Genomic DNA, 20,222 nt, shown 5'->3' with positions numbered 1-20,222 from the left:
AATTTCAGTTTCCCAGTGTGAACATACTATTTCTATATTGCAACATTTCAGCAGCGCCTGCTTCATATCTTCTATTTGATACGATAATCTAGATCTTTCATACCTATCATGACTAACCCGACACCATTTCGAGTTGGTAGGACGTTATCTGTGATGGATATGTTCGAATTGTTTAAACCAAAAAAATAACGTTCTCTTTTCCTTGAATGTGACCTTCAGAATTAGACTTATCAATGGGTTTGTAATTAAATGACGTATATGACATTCGCATAGAATTCCATTATATTGGCAACATCTTTGAGCAAAACAAACAGACATCATAAGTAAACTGTCAAAAATATCATGGTGCGTTCTTGTTTGAATATTTTGCTAACTTTGGTCTTTTCATACCTACCGTAAACAGAATAATTGACATCAATCAGAACCGTACGATGGTCATAAAGGGAAGGAAACAACTATCTGGTCTATTCAAAACTGCTCATTAAATTACCCAAACCCAATAACGGATATTAAAGATTACCAACTATACTTAATATGGTCGATTCTAGACTTAGTCATATTTAAAATCAGCGATAGACTAACCTAATCTACTCAATTTGTATTGTCGTTTGCGACTATGTAACTGTCGCACATGATACACGTACGGTCGTCCAAATGACTTCTTGTCCGTTACGGAAAATCTGTTTCACCTATGACTAAGATATGTTACACGTGGTCGTAATAATTCTGTCCCCACCATGACTAAGCTCCGAAAACAAGATTTTACTGGATTTTACGTGTAATTAAAAAAGTGATCTCATGCAGTGGAAACTTTTTCTTTCCAATTCACATCGTTTTTTTTTTTTTTTTGTTTTTTTTTTTTGTATGATATTCTATTTTTGGTGTATATGATTCACTTTTCCGAACCGTTATGGGTTTTCCGTCTTTCCTTTTTCGTTAAATTGTATAACCCTTTTTGACTTTATATGATTTGTGGATCTCCGCATGATTTCGAATTTCTTTTCGTTGAAACACTGGCATATACTATGTTGGCTTGCTGCTTGAGCTGCCCAATTTGATAGTAAAACAATGCATTTATTGTCATCATGAACAATAATAAATACCGATCATTAGAATTATTTGATATCCGGTAGTATTTCGTGTAATAGACCATTTTCGAGTTCATCCGTCACCGGAAAAAACTCGTCAATTATACGCGCCTTTATGACGTCATTTACCAGATAGAGGGGATCGCCTGTATCCCTGCATTATTAACGTTCATCAAGCGTCTTAGTGATCGTCATTGTGCAGGATAAACTAGAAATAATGGTTGTTCTGTAGGTACTTAATGACAATTCCCTAATGACAGCAAATGTTGATTGTCAATTTTGAGAATTCAATTTGCCAAATAATTCGTACAATATAGAATTATAGTTTTCCAACCACTCACTCAACATTGGAATGGAAGTGACGACGCCCCTAAACGCACAAATGACGTTGACTAAAACCAGAGTTTTTGACGGAAATGCATCGAACTCGAAAGTTGTCTATGCATCCACACCTATATCCATGTTATAGACTTTAACAATACTGTTAAGGATACTTGTTAAATCAACAATATTGAGCAAAAAATACATCAAAGCTCAGTCGTAACATTGCATGTTATTAATATATGACTTTCATATGACTTTTGTTTATTATTATGGTGACACGACGTTTATATAATAAACACAAGAGGTTATAACCAGGATATGAATGAAAGATCTTTTAAACCTCGATTACCATTTTATGTTCTTTTATTACATTCTATAATAAATCTTTGCACAAGGTTTATATTCGGATCATCGTAAATCAGTATCAATGGGTGATACCAACATTCTAAAAAGTAAATTGATTCTCGGTTATGATTAATGATACGTCCCACCTTTTAACATTTTTAAAGTCGAGAATGATAAGGATTGATTTAAGAAAACAAATACATCATCGAATGTGTCAATATTGTAACCAAATTCGAACAGAGCCATTATTCGGGCATTGAAATTGCAAAAAAGACTATGATTTTGATTGCTTGAATTATTAATAAAAAATGAAATAATTATTCGCTTTTAGCAGTCAAATAAGCAAATAAACATCGTTGATGCATTGGTCACTTACAAGTGAATAATGCAGCCTAATTAAATCCGTATTCATTTGCCCTTCAAATTACTCATTAGCTCGATATTGGTTACTCATGTATTTATAGTTATCAACCATTTAAAGAAAAAGAATGTCAACAATGATATAGAAGAGGTGAACCATTTCGTTGACTGATTCGATCCAGAAAAAAAATCATTCTTTATAGATAAAAACGTTAATAAACTTTTTTTAAACCTAGAACATGAAATCAAACTGACATAGATAAATTCCATTGCACGATATCGTTATCTATATTTATTGAATTTATAGTTTTACTTACGTTTATATCGGGTTATGTGACCGTCGGTAGTCCTTGGAGGTCAACTCGATGGTTAATTATATGGCGTCTAACACAGAATACACACGAAATTCTGATATATATTATTAGGTACATGCATTGATAAATGTTTATTTCAGACTCATTGTAATTTTGTATGGTTTTACACTTGGTCGATGCCACTGCTGGTGGAGATTTATTTCCCCGAGGGTATCACCAGCCCAATAGTCAGCACTTTTTGTGCTGACACGAATTATCATTGATATGGTTATATTTATAAATTAACTGTTTACAAAATTTAGAATTTTTGAAGTACTAAGGCTTTTCTACCCCAGGCATAGATTACCTTAGCTGGATTTGGCAAAACTTTTAGAAATTTTGGTCCTCATTGCTCTTCAACTTCGTACTTTAACTTTTTTGAATTCGAGCGTCACTGATGAATTTTGTAGACGAAACTTGCGTCTGGCGTATATACAAAATTTAGTTCTGGTATCTATGATGAGTTTATTTAGTATGTTATATATCAAATATGAAACTTTGAGTAAAGTCAGTGAACATAAATTTGTCATCTAATGCACCGTAAGTGGTAATTTCAAGCCGTTTGTTGTGTTTGGTTTGTCAAAATACCTATATGAGCAATACCTTTGACACGGAACATAATTTACACACCTTAAAAGTTTTTGAAATACAGTTTGTAGCAAAATATCTATTAAATCATATCTGAATATCAAAATCTCAAATTTTGATTGATTTATCTTCGTCTGGAAAGCTTTATATGTGAACGACAAGAATAAATAAGAACCATATGAAGAGCTTAACGACCAACAGTAACATAAACAATAAAATCAAAAAACATCTTACGTCAACGTCAGCTTAGGGAATTGGAACCTTATTTTCAATCATTTCTGGATTTATAAACGGACAATTTAAGAAAGTTCTGTAATAAATCATGCCAGTACCGGAGCACAGACTACTGATCTGATAATACCTTCAGAATTGATAGCAGCGGTATTGACCAAGTGCTATATTTAATTTCAAGGTGCCTTACCAGTACATTTTTTCGTTGCGAGATACAGGTACTGTACCTATAATGTGATGATTAAACTCGTGATTTTCTCATTGACAACATATTTGTACGTATCGTCAATAAAATTTATTATATCGTCACTGATGAGTCTTATGTAGACTTAAGTGTTATTTTTAGCATTGCCATAAAAGCGCGAGGTTTGGCTAGCCACAAAACCATGTTCAACCCACCATTTGTTCTTGAAAATGTCCTGTACCAAGTCAGGAAAATGGCAGTTGGTATCTTATGGTCTGTGTGTGTTGCATTGTCGTTTTGGTTTTTTGATGCACTTCAGTGTTTCTGTTGTTTCGTTGTCAGTTTTAGTCTGTAACCCGGATTTGTTTTCTCTCAATGGATTTGAGACTTTCGAACAGCGGTATACTACTGTTGCCTTTATTTATATGTACGGTATTGTACTGTACGAACCCCTCTAACACAGTGTAAAGTATTAAAATTCCGACTTATTTTAGCCTGAATAACTCCCATTTATAAGTTAACCTATATTTTTTTTTTCTTTCAAAGATCTATACACATATAAGATGTTTGACGGAATCTTTAAAAACCTTATTACAATTGAGATAAAGCCTAATTATTCGTGCGTGTGTTTTTATCGAACCTTTTATTTGTGTAAGGTAAATGGTTTGGGTTCAAGAATGTTTAAAAGTACTGTACGAAATATTTACATATAGCGTCAAGTTATTGGCATTTTAACTTATTGATTTGTTGTGATTTTTTCTACTAATTCACCGGAAATGTTAGGCTCTAAAATCAATAGAACTTTTAACCCAAACATGTTATGTAAGACCATTTGAATAGCAAACGCATTATTTCTTTGTTTTACTTATATTTTAAAAGCAAACTTGTTTACATTGTTGTCATAAAACTTGTAAATATTTCTTTAAGGTTATAGGTTCTACTGCATATGCTTGTATTGCGATACACCTTGAAACTCACGCTGTGAAACTTAAACTGTATCATTTGCACGTATTTCAACATCCCAAAAAGCCTCTCCTGTGAAAATTAGCTATGAAAGGCCGTCTCACAACGTAACGTTGTGACTTCAACAACCCTATGAAAGGATGGGATTCAAAAACAAGAAATCATGTGTACCTGGTCTTACTCACACCTTATAAAACACAAATACTATTGGTTGTTAATTATGGTTTTACGCTCAATTACCCCAAATAGGCTTGTTGGGCGAAGGAACTTAAATTATAAACAAAACATTTAAAAAAACGAAAAAAGATTTGGCACGGGAAGTAAAATAGAGTTTCAATGGGTCGAAAAATTTTCTTCTTACTTTGAAGAGAGGATATTAATAGGTTGGTTACTTTTCGTGCGCTCTCATTCTATCTATTGATACATTATTGGTTATTAAATGATGATAAAGCGTAGCAAGCTGTGAAAGGCCCGACATGAAAAATATAAAAAAAATCAATCGAGTAAACTGGTTGCTTGATACTAGTATATGTACAAACTATAAACGAAAAACAAACACAATATACAGCAACAATAAAAACAAAACAACAATGAACTACATGCTCCTGACATGTACTATAGAATGTGGTGAACTCAAACATTTTTGCAAGCAACCTACTTCACCTCTGACCTGTGACAGTGGTGTAACAGTATAACACAAGAAAAAATATCAGTTGCAATGGATTGACTCACAAAAACATCCAACAAAAAACCCGTAAGACATCAACAACGTGATTTTTGTTTTTGACAAAGGAACTCTCTATTTTCTTCAATTTAAATCTTTCATTGTCCCACCCCTTTTTACATTCCGTATCGTTTTTCATCATATTCATATAGGAGTAAGTTGGCTTATTTCTGGTATCAAGGGTACCAACAAAAAGTTAAAGGAATAAGGAGTTATAACAAACGATGTTTGGAATTAACCTTACAGAAAATATTTTAAATATGCAAGTTTATTTTAAGAGTGGTTTAAAGCTGTTATAGAGGGCGATTGTTTTTTTGGGACACTGTAAAACGTTTATAGAATGTTTCCAATTGCAAAGGGTACATAGTTCATTGTCATAGAAGTAAAAAACCACCAATTCAAACACTGAAAAAAAAATTACAAATGAGTTGCCAATATGATTCGGAAACCATTACGAGATATGATAAAGTCTGTCCCACGATTTTTTTGTCTTTTCTGTAATCTTAAAATTATTCACTTAAAGTTATCATTCGAATATAGATGGTTTATATATATATATATATATATATTTGTTGTACAATATTCCATATCTATTTTACAGTCAGGAAAAATTGAATTAAGTGTTCTGTTTTTTTTTTGTTTTTTTTTGTTTACCTTCAGCATGAATGCTTAAAGTTGCATACTTGCATACGAAAGATGTAATAAGAACCGAAACAGTCGAAGAGCTGTAAGACCAAAAAAGGACATATCAAATAAAAGGTGTGTTATTGATAAAAACTTGTACAATCATTATGAATGAGCAAACTATTTATCAATGATCATTGCATGTTATCAATGTAGAACGTATAGAACAGTTGTCGGTCCTGATACATGTGTTTAATGTTATGGTGATACAGCATTATTATATAAACACAAAAATGTAAACAAGATATCAAAGTTATACATCTTTAACCTTGATAGACATGAATATGTTAAAAATGCGTTTGTTACGTCATAAAATAAATCTCTCGGTAAAATTTATTTCCAAATCATCATAAATCAGTACGAATGGGTGACACCAAAAAGTACATGTAATCTTTTAAATCTCGATTGAGAATGTAACACATATTTTAACCTTTTTTAGTCTGATAATCGCTTGGTTGTTTTGAAAACATATACACTATTAAGATAGTCTCACATAATCTGTTATTACATAAATTCAAAAAGCTAAGTACAGACAGTTTGCAGATCTCACTAGAACAATGCCTAGCACAGAATAGAGCAAATTGAAGCCAGATATCGAAAACTTTCAAAAGATATGTTGTTGTCATTCAACATATTATTAAATGTTACAACTTGAAGACTAGCAATTAACCAATGCTACGATAATGATTTGAATGTGCATGACCACCAGACAACTCTTAATACCCAAGTTTATTTAACATAACAAACATTCTGGAAAAGCAAGGTAAACAGTTTGAAAAAAAATAGTGATAAAAAAAAAGTCAATTAAAAATATTAAAAAAGCACTTTATAATATTTTTCCGGATTAACGTTCATAAGGAACGTCCAATGTCGAATGTTTGACAAACGAGGATGAATATGAAGCGAAACAGTTGAAGAGCTAAATATGGATAAATAAAGGCAACAGTAGTATACCGCTGTTCGAAATTCATAAATCGATTGAGAAAAAAACAAATCCGGGTTACAAACTAAAACTGAGGGAAACACATTAAATATAAGAGAACTACGACACCACAGAAACACAACATTAAAATGTAACACACACAGAAACAAACTATAATATAACAATGGCCATTTTCCTGACTTGGTACAGGACATATAAAAAAATGATAAATAAGTTAATAGCCCATCCATCTAAGGGAATATTTGCCTGAGGTAGTTGAAAATATTACTATATAAATTTGGAAGCATTTTCTTTCAATTATCTCCATTAGGAACGCTCAGATCCAACAAATGAAGACCAGAGGTATAAATACTTGAATACTTGGGAAGATATATGACCAAAAAAGACTATAAAAGAAAACTTAAATCCACCAACTTCCATAAAGATATAAAAAAAAATCGAAACGTAATCGAGACATTAAGGGAAGGTATTGCATAAAATTTAAATCGTAACACATGACAAAAATATTCCATGGCAAGCACCCATTATGTTAAGTTAATCTTCATCATTGGTGATAGAAATGTATTTTTAACACATTTTAATAATGCAAAAAATCTAGAAATTCAAATCATTTCTTCTATTAAAGCGTTAATTGGTTACCAAAACAAAAGGTATGAAAAATGTCTTTTATCTAAATAAAATAAAATGATTGCATTCGTTCTTAATACTGTTGATTACCCTGTGAAGTCTTCTGTTTATTAGTAACAGAAGACAAGGGAATCATCAAGTACATAAACTGAATTGGTGATAGCTCTTTACAAACTATTTTTATGATATGTCAATTATTTTTTCCTATGCGACTACAAATGCTTGTAATATTTTATCATGTGATGTTTTAAATTCAAATGATTGTCGTGATTACGTTATCCATCCAAAATTGAGTGATGCAAAAGGTCACCAAAGATACCAGGATTATATTTGGTATGCCAGACGCGCGCCTCGACAACACATGACTCTTCAGTGGTGCTTTAATCAAAAGTTTAAAGTCTTATACAAATACGTTGGCAAGCATTTAATACCAAACATTCCAAAATATGTTCAAAATCTGACAACAGCCATCTTTACCGGTGATAAAGTTTAATGGAGAAAAATGGCATATTATTTCATGACAAAATATGCTTAAACACAGTTGATGAAAAAACACAAGTTAACGAACAAGGCTTTTTGCGCCTTTTCAGCTTACGCTTATGTTCCTTACGTCGTAACTACAATCCCTTCCCTTTCATGAATGTGACCTATCGAATTACAGTATTAACCGGATTTGTTATAACATGAGCAACACAACAGGTGCCACAAGTGGAGCAGGATCTGCTTACCCTTCCGGGGTACCTGAGATCACCCCCAGTTTTTGGTGGGGTTCATGTTGCTTATTCTTAAATTTATATGTTGTGTCATGTATTAAAGTTTGTCTGATTGTCGTTTTTATTTTTTTAGCCATGGCGTTGTCAGTTTATTTTCGATTTATAAGTTTGACTGTCCCTCTGGTATCTTTCATCCCTCTTTTCCCACGAAGTGACACTGACTCATCACTTCAAGTTTAAGACAACAGACCTACACTGAATTTAGAAGAAATATTAGTGATTGTTGTTAAATAGATGGGTTTATAAAGTACATTTTCATTGATCTGTGTCTAATTCTCAATGATCGCGAACGGTTTTGTTTTGTTTTTTTTTTGCGGTGCATCGTCCACATATCATGATGTCAAAATATTAAATCCTTTAAATAAAAAGGAAGTGAGTAATTGTGTACTCCGGCTTTATTCCTGCTTTTCCAACATTTTGAACTCTAGTATATCAGTTAAAAAAAATCATATAGAAATAGTATTCTTGATTAAACAAGGTATTAAATCGGATTAGGTTGTATAAACTTAAATGTAATCAACTTCAGTTTAATATCCGCAAAATCCCTAAGTTGTCAACAAATGTGCAATTTAAAGTATAATGTACTAATAGTTATGTCTGAGTCTTTTATAGCTGACTTAACGGTTAACAAAATTGTGCATGTACATCATTTAAGGATGATATAAAAATATCTGTAGAGTCATTTTTATATTAAACTTTAGCTTTTCTAAAACCAGGTCTCTCATACTTTCTGCTTAAGTTTATATAAAAAAAATGTATCATTTTAAGCTTGCAACAACAGCAGCACTTGTTTCAAGACATTCCCAATCAAACTTATTGATTTGTTATGATTATTTTCACCGGAAGGTATAATTTTTCAAATCATAAGGTGACTGCAATATCAAGTACATAACATTATTATGATATACATTGTAACTCCTACTGACGTTAAAAATCGATGTATAACTGAGGATGGTTAATTTTCACGTATTTCAACATCCCAAAAGCCTCTCCCATCAAAATTTTGCTTTACATGAAAGATTGACTCACAACCTAACTAGGATTATCCGGTCAAAGGATGAAATTTCAAAACAAGAAAACACTCCCACTTGGTCATATCAAGAAGAGGGTTTTTATTGGATATTTGTTTCATTCCTTGACAAAACATTCGGATTTATCGAGGATAGGAACATAAAATATGGGTTATGACATTGATAAAAAATGAAAGGAAATAGGATGTGTCACAACGTCCCTCCTGGAGCACCTGAGATCACCCCCAGTTTTTGATGGGGCTCGTGTGGCTTATTCTTTAGTTTTATATGTTGTCATTTGTACTTTTGTTTGTCTGTTTGTATTTTTCATTTTTAGACATGGCGTTGTCTGTTTATTTTTCATTTATGAGTTTGACTGTCCCTCTGGTGTTTTTCGTCCCTCTTTAGAATATGCGTTCACTGTCACAGAGTTTGGTAACCTTTGAATCTTTTGCCATTTATCAACCTTCTCTCTTCAACTGATATTGGAGTGGTGTTTTTTTTTTTGTATGCACGGATTCCTTCTCCCAATAAGAGACTATTACTTTAGTGGTTTGCTATCATGAAATAGCTTGCACAGTTTTTAAAAAAGATAGCTATACCTTTTAAAGTACTGGATACTTATTATAGAACGTTTGATCGTCAATGAACTAGATTTTCAGAAGTCATACTTAACAATTGTTATGTTGCCAAAATCATGTTGGCGTTTTGAAATGACTTCACCAAATGATTATATAATTGATTTTTTTTTTAAATATTTTTGGTATTTTTAGAGTTATTATGTTGAGTGGATGCTTTTATTTTAATTAATGCAATATGTTTGCCTCTTATAAACTGTCTTGTTTAAATAAAATGAATGATAGTTAAAGGCAAAAGTAGTATACTGGTGTTCAAAAGTCATAAATCGATTGAGAAAAAATAAATCCGGGTTACAAACCAAAACCACGAGAAACACATTTACTATGAAAAGAAAAGAAAAGAACAACAAGAACACCAAAGTGCAACAAAAACACACACACATAGAAACGAACTATTTGATAACAACTACCATATTCCTGACTTGGTACGGTACATTTTAAGGAAAAAAATTGTGTTGAACCTCGTTTAATGGCATGCCAAATTTTCCGCTTTATAACAATTTTAAAAATATCGCTTAAATACTACGTGACAGAAATACAGCACAATCACACGCAATAACATTTATAACAGAGAAACGCACAAAAAAATAATATAATAGTCGACAGTACATGCAAACCACAGAGCCAGTACGAACATATTCCACCAACGACTAACACCATAGGATATAACTACATTGACTCGCTAATGTAATTAACATGCAATCTCGAATTTAAACAATTATTTTACAATATTCGTATAATTTTTATCACAATTATGGTATGGAAAGGCAATTTCAAATTAAATTATTTGGACTACAAACGTTAAGACATATCAGATTATAAAATAGCGTACGGCAAGCTCAAAAATCTACCCAATGCAAAGAACTTATGTTGGTCGGATGCGATCATTTATCGTTTTCAAAATTATATGCAATGAATCGTAAACAAAAATATTTGAAAAAAAGATGAATGAATGAATTAATGAATGAATGATTTTTTATTTCCTCCATATACATGAAGATTTTTCATACAATAATGAATACAAGTGATTATGTATACAATAAACAAATATCATACATTTGGAGATAAATAGACAATGAAAAGCATTAATTGTTTTTGCGTTTTTTGCGTTTTCGCGTTTTTTGCGTTTTTCTGTTTCCGTGATTTACGTTTTACCCTTCGTATTTATGCATTTTTTACGTTTGTGATTTTGCATTTTTGTTTTCTTAAAATCGGTGAGTACGGAAAATTTGAAACTAAGCCAAAAGGTCAACATAGAAAAGTATTTTTTTCTTGCATTATATAGTTTTAAAGGAATCAAGGCAAAACTGCAGGATAAACAAGCACTGCCAACGCTTCATACACAATGCTCTCAGTTACCGACAAGATTTTATCCGTTGGTAGTGACATCATGACTTCGAACATGTCAAATATACAGAACATAGTGTCTATATAGGTTTGGTATTAGTATTAACGTCATACAAAATGTTAGAAGGCACGATCTTGTGAAATCGTGCTGTAATATTCCATTTGTCATTGGCATGGCTTATCATTTCATTGGAATTATATGTTCTTGAATAAGACAAGATAAATGTTCAGAAGGCTACAATTTGAGAGAAAAAAAAACATACAATTTCTTAGTCTTAATAAAAAAAAGTACAGCAATATCAAAACAAAAAAACAATACAAAAGACACAAGAATATAAGAATAGAACTGAGTAAAAACTTTTAATTTTATGCACACAAACAAATTATTCAGCCATGACGGGAGCTTGCAGATAGCTGTGACTTTATTGGCACGAAAGTACGGTGGTGTTAAATAACAGGCCTCTAAACTTAATATGAAGCATACCGAGAGTAATTTAAATCAAAGTCGGAAGAAAGACAGTATAAAAAGAATGTGTTCCTAAGCTAAGTCGAGCATACAGTATAGAACAATATAATAGGAACAAATCACTTTACTCTGTTGCTAAAATTAGTGGTTTTGAAGTTCATCCAAACAAAACCTCAGAGAATATTTTAACATAATAAGTAGCTTTCCTAAATAGAATTTGAAAAATGAGAAAATAGGGGGCCAAAAATAGGCCTTATCGTACCTTGTCCTCTACAACTCAAATGCAAAAATGGTATCATCTAGTATTCTTCCACTTTGTAAACTAAATGGTTAAATACTAATCTATGATTTGAAGATATATTGTATCCTCTCTGTGTCTTATTGGTGATTGTTGTCACATTTGTATACACCCCACCTTCTCTTCTATTCCTTGATTATCACAAATAAATTCCATAATTTTAGTTCTACTCAAGAGCATCGCAATACTTGGTGTGCTATAAAAACAAAATGTACAATATAAGGATCTCAATTGAATCTAAGAGGAATTTAAAATTCCACACATTTCGTTAAGAAACATTTAGGAGAGGAAAAAGATTCACACCCCACAAACAAACAAACAAACACGCGCATTTACATAAGCAGTGTATATACCATAAAAAAAAGTAAAATCTAGTTAAGAAATAAAAAAAAGATGAGATATGCATCATTTACTTTTTAATCTCTTGATATTTAAATAATGATTTCAATACGTTTATTGTTTAATTCTATATAACAGATGAACTTAGTTTAATTGCACTATAGAGTTGTCCTGAAACTAGAACAAACTTATCACTGATTGTAAATACATTTAAAAATCTGTTGACCGTCACATACACCTTGAATCAAACGTCAGCTTCTGGGTGACGTCATCACTCTTATAAATCATTTCCAGGGGTTCATAATTATTCTAATTCAAAATTCACTGCTTAATCCGAACCCACGCACATCTTTTGTGCGGGGGCTATAAATTTTTGATAACATATCAAATCTTGGGAGTAACTGACATAAATGGACAATTCATTCATATAAATTAACTTAAATATTTGATAAAAGTTTCTACTTGTCAAGAGAATCAATGCTAGCTGTCGTCCTCCATAATAAATAAAACCATGAACTCATAACAAATAGAAATTTCGGTTAGACAATAAAAACAAACCGTAAAACATAAACATTACAAACATATATCAGTTAATCCCAATGAACATAAAGCTATTGTAGATTATAGTAGTTATATATTATTAAGACAGCAACCAAACAACAGAGAAAAATCAAGACATAGATATACGATCTTAATTAATAGACTCGTGTTTTGTCATATGGTAATCTTATGATAAAGATGAAGTCATCCCTTCGAGCGATTTTCGTGTCTTTTGGTTTGGTTAACCGTTATGGTATATGTGTGTCTCAGATAACCATGAATATGTCCCACTTGTTGTAGCAACAATCCCATTGTCATTTTCATTGATAGGATTATCAACAATATTTACTTGCAACGAGTAACACGACGGGTGTCACTAGTGAAGCAGGATTTGCTTACCTTTGAGCAGCTTCTGATTTGATTCCTGATTTTTATGTGGGGTTCTTGATACTGTTTCTTTTATTTTCTGTGTTTATAAATATTTGTATGCTCGGGATCCCAAGACTTTCTTTTTGTTCATGGTGAAATCATTTTTTGATGGACTTATGGTTTTGTATAAATCCCATGGGTTCTTCTCCTTATTCTAAAACAAGTGTTCAGTGGTTTAGCCGAAACTACTAAAGGTCTGTCCTCAACAATTAATTATATATTATGATAACAAAGTTACTAAGATATAGATAAAGTCAACCACTGAAAAGTTTCCTAAATTTTGGAAAAGCACACTGTTTGGGTTAAAAATGCATGATTATAGTCAAGTTATTTTAAACAAAATGCATGTGATCAAAATCGAATACATCAACACAGATAAAAAAAAATGAATAAAGAAACAAATAAATAAAATATATGGATAAGATGACATACATATTTCTTTAAAAAAATGTTTTAAAACATCTCGATTTTCGTTATGCCAATTACAGAGGTAGTTCTATTAAAACTGCCAACATTTCCATAGATACCACATGAACCATTGCGACCGTGCGCAATCAACAGCCACTATCAAAATATTAATACAAATTAATAATAAATAAATCAGTTAACTTCTACTGTTATATTTATTTTTCAGAAAAGCAATTTTCTTTAATAATTTTATTGGACTCTGCATCGAGTCGCTGTCTGACAGAACCTATGAATGTATGTCCCTCGAATTAAGGAAGTGTTTTACCTCCAAACACATTGGTTGCCATCGGAAATGGCTTACCTGATTAATAACATTACCATCTTTTTTGTTCATAGACACACCTACACAAATGATAACGCATATAAATTTGGTATCAAACCAAATCATGTCTATATTTAAACTAATAAGAAACAGATTCACGTGTGTAATATATATTAAAAGTATAAATTGTCAGATTTTGAAATTATGATATCATAAATTGGTTATCTTGAACTATAAGTGCGATATCAGATTATGCATAAAAGACAAGGAGTATTTTTAACATTAGTAATTTTGACAATTACATCTGAAGTGGAGGGTAGATGGGGAGACGGCCGACGCATTTCTTGCTGTTTTATAGACATTTTCTGTGCGACTTCGTGCTTACAGGGGTTGAGAGCCCTCCACCAGGGACAACAAATCCATAGAATCCGACACCACAAGCATTTATCGAGGTTACTGAGAGCTAAAAGACATGCGGCAACTGGTTTCAATTTAGGTAAATTTTTAATACAAGATATAATTGTTTAAATTGATGAAAAAAAGTGTCCAGTCTTAAAAAAACAATCCAATTTCATTGAATGTAAGATAATTAAAACATAAAATTGATAAACCAAAAAATTATGACGCAATAAGCCTAAGTTATTGACAAGCAGCTATAAATGAAAATATTTTACTACTAGATATAGGAAGTTCAATTCAAAAAAAGTTAATAAATGTGCATATTTTCAATTAAATGCCTTTTTAATTTCAACTTGATATTTGTTTTACCGTGGAAGTGTCAATATAATTCTTCCACAGTTTAACATATTGACATCCTTGAAGGTAAACTTTTGATCAATATAAAAACAAAATAAAATATGTCGTAATTAACAATCCTGTACTAGCTTGAACAAATTATTAAAATTCTATGAATCCTAAAATGAACAAGTAAACATTTTTGTTTAGGGGCTAGCTAAAGCACGTGTCTGAATGTGTTTTTTTCTCTCGCTGTGTGAAACCCCAACGGTGGCCTTCGGTTGTTTTCTGCTCTTTGGTCGGGTTGTTGTCTTTTTGACACATTACCCATTTCCATTCTTAATTTTAAAGTTAATAATAAAAAAATGTTCTAAATTTCTAGATTTTTTGTAGACATAATATGCACACCAAACTTCCTGAAATCACATGCTGTGGCAATTATTTTCTTAAATTTCTAACATTTCTATGCCGAGTGTACTCTATATATTGTCGTATGTAAAGGTTGTTTGGTATCGGACAAATCAGTGCAAGTTTTTTTTAACTGTTTGGACGTTCATTGTCATATTTTCTAATCTAACGTTTAAAAAAATATAACATTGAAATGTGTTCTTCGTCCTTCTTTTCTATTATTAAAGTATTATTGTCTATTCTGTTATTGATGTGTTAGTGTTCAAAGTTCTATAGGGAAAACATACCGTTTTGGTTTTAAGCTATATTCAATGTATTCAATGATCTTAAGATATATTCAATGTATTCAATGATCTTAAGATATATTCAATGTATTCAATGATCTTAAGATATATTCAATGTATTCAATGATCTTAAGATATATTCAATCTATTCAATTTGAATATATAATTTATACAATAAGATAATTAATTTTTTTGTTGTTGCATCTGATTCTTATCATGACATAAGTTTTGACAGAGTTATCTCCACTAATTCAGTTTGATGAGTAGAATTTCAAATGTTCAGCAATCTTATTTCAATTATGTTATAGTCGGGGATATATTTTTAATGTATAATTACGATAATCAGAACTTTTACAAACCAACTTCGTTTAAAGTTTTAAATGCTTATTGAACTTTCAAAAGATCATACGTAGTTTTGTCTCTCTCGTGCTTAAACATGGACCGTTAATTTGTACAAATTGAAAGATAGGACATCATACATACATTAAATAAATAATTATATTCTATAAGTAGAAACAAAAAGACAATTCCATATTTTTGATCCAAAAACAATTTGAAATGATGTCGATAAATTGAGGAACAAATTTTCACCGTCTGTCTTTTTATTGGATCTTAAACTTGTAAATGTGTTTTCGTTCAAAAAGCTTAGTAAATATATTATTCCTGTTAAATATCAAGTCAGTAAAATAACAAATTTGAAAGGCTATTTTTTTTTTTTTTTAGAAATTGATAAAATGCTTTCTGTGGGGATTTTTTATTTCAGAAAAAAGAAATAGTTATGATTGAATAAATTATCAGCTGCATATAGTCAAGCCGAAACAAAAATGAATTACTATACTTTGTGGGGAATAAACCCGGACAGGTGACATAATAAACAATTTTTTGACGAAAAGTTGCAATTTTGAAGTTATTCTTTCTTGTCTGATTTTAATTCCATTTTTTTTTTTATCGCAACATGAAACGCGATTTTTTTTTTTTAATCATACTTTATTTTCTGTTTTTGATTATATAATGATTGTCCAGAATGTAACAATTTCTCGCAATTTCAAAGTTACAATGGTTTGGCTGTCCAAGTTTAGGATTAATTTTGGGTTTGTGCTCTTAATGGTGAAATATTATTTTTTTCCAAAGTGATTAAACAAATTAAAAGAAATAGAAAATTTAGCTTTGGTAACGCATATATTTTTTATACCCAAAAATGATCGGAGAAAATATAAAAACAGTCTCGCAGTAAAAATCAATCCTAGATAAACCCCTAACATATCGCAAAAGCTGAAAACGGTTTTCAAAGCATAAAATGTATTACACGAGGAAAAGTGTGCAACAACGCAGAAAAAAATAATATAGGATATATTCTATATATTTGAAATTAACGGATAGCAAAACATTACTTGTATGAAATTTTTTCAAGTTTTAACAAATAATGATTTTTTTAAAAAATCAAATAGAATAGATCTACGGAAAACAGCTATAACGTTCTCTTTTAATTCACTTGATTAGTTGCTTTGATAAAAGCAGAGATTTCTAGTCAACTTTACAACGGATAAAACAAAGGCAAACTCAGACTATTAAAAAAGAATGCAGATATTTGTAAAGAATTTAATTTGAAGGTATGCAAAACTTGTAAGATGATAGTGTTCTTTGCTGAAAACAGTTTACTTCCCCAAATTTAAACAAAATAAACCTTTGATATATTTTTTTATTGGTGTTTCTTTTTAAAGTGTTGTACCTAGAAAATAATTAAATAATTATTTCGGTTTCACACTTAGGTTGCATTTAAATTGCGCAATTATATCGAATATAACTTATTAATGAACCCTGGACTATTTTTTACAAATCTTTTATCAACTAAGTTAGCAATTAATTTGTCTGTGATAATTGATTGTTCGTCGAGGTCATTCTTCGGTTGATATGCAGTGGTTTCGTTGATGATATATTGCAGTATGCAGTGTTTGTTTCTGGGTTCCGTTGTCCTGTAAGAGAGGATGACTTGTGTCTGGTGGATTTAACATTGTGATTTAATTAATACTATAGATATACCCTATTTGCGTTGAGTAAATGTCAAAGTGTGTTTAAATTCCATCATTTCGGCACTACAAACATTCTAATTGAAGTAGCAAATAAAAAGATAAAATACTTTAATTTAATCGGTGTTTATTTATCTAACTCCCCCGCGTTTGTACTAGTTGACTGATTGACATTTTAGAGATAGGTCCAATACCGGGAACTTCTAAGTGTTACTGGAATCTTTGACCATAGAATGACGGCTCAATGTTCATAACGTTGATATTATAAATAACATATGCATGTTACTGCATCGATATACAAAATACAGAAAAGCAATAAAAAACTAATAACTTAGCACTAATAATGGACAGAATGTGTTCCCTTTTTGTACCCCATATTTGGTATTACTTGGTATTAACCAACTGACTAAACAAAGAGCATCAAAGTAAATAATTTTGAAGGACACAATTTAAATAGTATCCTCCCTCACTGTAAATAAATAAAAACTTAATAAATATGTTCAAAATTAGAGTCACTATAACTAGGACAGCGGTCAATAGCCTATGCACACATCGTCACAAGCCGGCGCATACTTTGTCTAGCATTTTCCAATGACGTATGATATTGACGATTTTTAATTTTCTAAAATGGCGGGAAAAGGCTGACTCTTGACTTGTACCTTATATTTGCATTGGTATTTTGGAGTCTCAAATCGAAAGACAAGAAATCTGGAACTTGCTTAAATTTTAGTAAATGACATTTTATTTGAGCCTGTAAGTATTCTATGGAAAGAAAAATGGGTGTTATGGGGCAACATATTTTACCCTGTATCGTAGGAAAAACTATTCTAAACCACACCTAATTACATCATTAATTGTAATCTAATAAAGTTTTTTTCAGTAAAATTATCTGAACTTGAATCGCTATTTAATCAAACACGAAGTAACTATCATAATAACCATTCTGCAAATAGAATATATATTAATTGTAATCTTTGCAGTAAACTGGACAATATTGCTTGTACTGAATAATGATTATTATGAAATATTTCCTACTGGTTGTTACGGAAATAGTAAATTGAATGTTGCATGTTTATTATTCGCGTTTTAACCAACTTGTGATTACTAAAATATCCTCTTCCTCTTTCAGAACACTTTGAGTCCTATAGCTAACATACAGCAGGATAATAACCAAGTCATAAACATTTCAACGTCTTCTATTTTCTACAAACTAGTTGTGTCAGGGAACGAACGACTGTCCTTCCTGTAGATGATCTCATGCTTGCCAGACGACCATTGTGTGGAGAAAAAAAATTCGCACCAGTATTCTGAATTCTAGTTAGAGAAAGAACACAATGAACATGTCCATCTAAACGAGAAGTCGGAATTTTCTGAAGGATTGGGGATAAACATAAGAGAAGTCATTGAAACCTCAAAACAAACAGAGCAACACCAGCCGCTTTAAGTCAACATGTTCTTGCGAAAAACTTGCTATAATCAGAAATCTAGTCTTTTTATTTATACAGTACTTTTCGTCTAATTCTTGTTTAATGAAAAGTTCTGTCTGTATACCTTCGATCTCAAGAAGTTTGTAAAAAAAATTGTGATCGATGTGGATATATGTGTTGTATTGCTTGCCCAAACACAGAAGATCTGATTTTGTTATTTGCACATGCTATTCCCAATATGTTCGATGGACATGAAAGGAGTTATTAGAGTTATTTACACGATGCTTATCAACCCATAAATACATCACATAACCATATTAATGACTTTACCATATTCACATATCTGAAACGATATAGAATTTTATCCAATTCAAAAAGTTAAACATTGAATGATAGAATGTATACTTGGTCACTAGTTGGCAACATCGTGACATATATGATAAGACTGTAATCTCATAATATGGAACTTCTAAACAACCACATTCGGTATTATTCCTTAGTTGACAAATGATCTAAAATGTCAGTCTATAGTTCCATATAGTTTCTTGGACATCATATGCCGTTAATTAATGAATGATGGCTAGGACCTTCCTTCCATTGAAGTTCTGACATTTTAAACTGTAGTCCGTAACTTTTATTGTGTAAGTTGTATTACATTTATTGCTATTTAGAACATTCTGGTGAAATATTAAATATAATTGGGTAATTCAAACTTTCCAAATATTCCTTTTCAAAATTTGACAATCATTTAAGACATTGGTTATATTATGCCAAACAAAACAAATATTTTGACCTGTAATATTTTCATATGGTACAGTATGTACAACCATTTAAAAATTCAGAAATATATATCATTATCTTTGTCTGTAAATCTGTTGGTTATGTTTTGCCGGACGAGACATAAGCCTTTACAGATTCGTTTTTATCTGTGAATTCAAGTGCTTAATTAGTTACCATCGTGCTTCTTGACGAACAACATAATGAGACTTATTTTGCATTGTTGACTGTATTGTATATGTCATCCATATAAATATGTTGGATATTGATGAAATCTCATTTAATTTATTATTTATTTTGTTACTGTTTTGTTTTTAATAAAAATGTGTTTCACCACATCATGTTTTTTTTTTTTTATTATTAAATTCATGTGACAGTGTTACATATTGGTAGAATTATTGTTTATGAGTTTTTCCTACGGTGTATGCATTATTGAGTAGGAAGTATTGGCTCCTTCGAATCAGCTCCAGAACTCATGATTAAGATTTATTCATGAGTTAACAAGTTCCAGGATTTACTATTGTGACGTTAATGTGCACTAGGGCTCACCAATATGATTCACGTGGTTAATAATTCTTGG

At 31.1% G+C, this 20,222-nt stretch overlaps 1 long non-coding RNA gene across 1 annotated transcript; it reads left to right on the top strand.

The window, feature by feature from the left end:
* Positions 1–14,137: 14,137 nt before the first annotated feature.
* LOC143070536 (uncharacterized) lies at positions 14,138–19,978 on the top strand. Its single transcript, XR_012976570.1, has 2 exons — positions 14,138–14,480; positions 18,568–19,978. It is a non-coding gene; the product is annotated as an uncharacterized LOC143070536 (long non-coding RNA).
* The last annotated feature ends 244 nt before the right edge of the window (positions 19,979–20,222 follow it).

The sequence above is a fragment of the Mytilus galloprovincialis genome, chromosome 4 (assembly GCF_965363235.1).
Source record: "Mytilus galloprovincialis chromosome 4, xbMytGall1.hap1.1, whole genome shotgun sequence".
NCBI lineage: Eukaryota > Metazoa > Mollusca > Bivalvia > Mytilida > Mytilidae > Mytilus > Mytilus galloprovincialis.
This window is presented reverse-complemented; position numbering and strand designations above follow the sequence as displayed.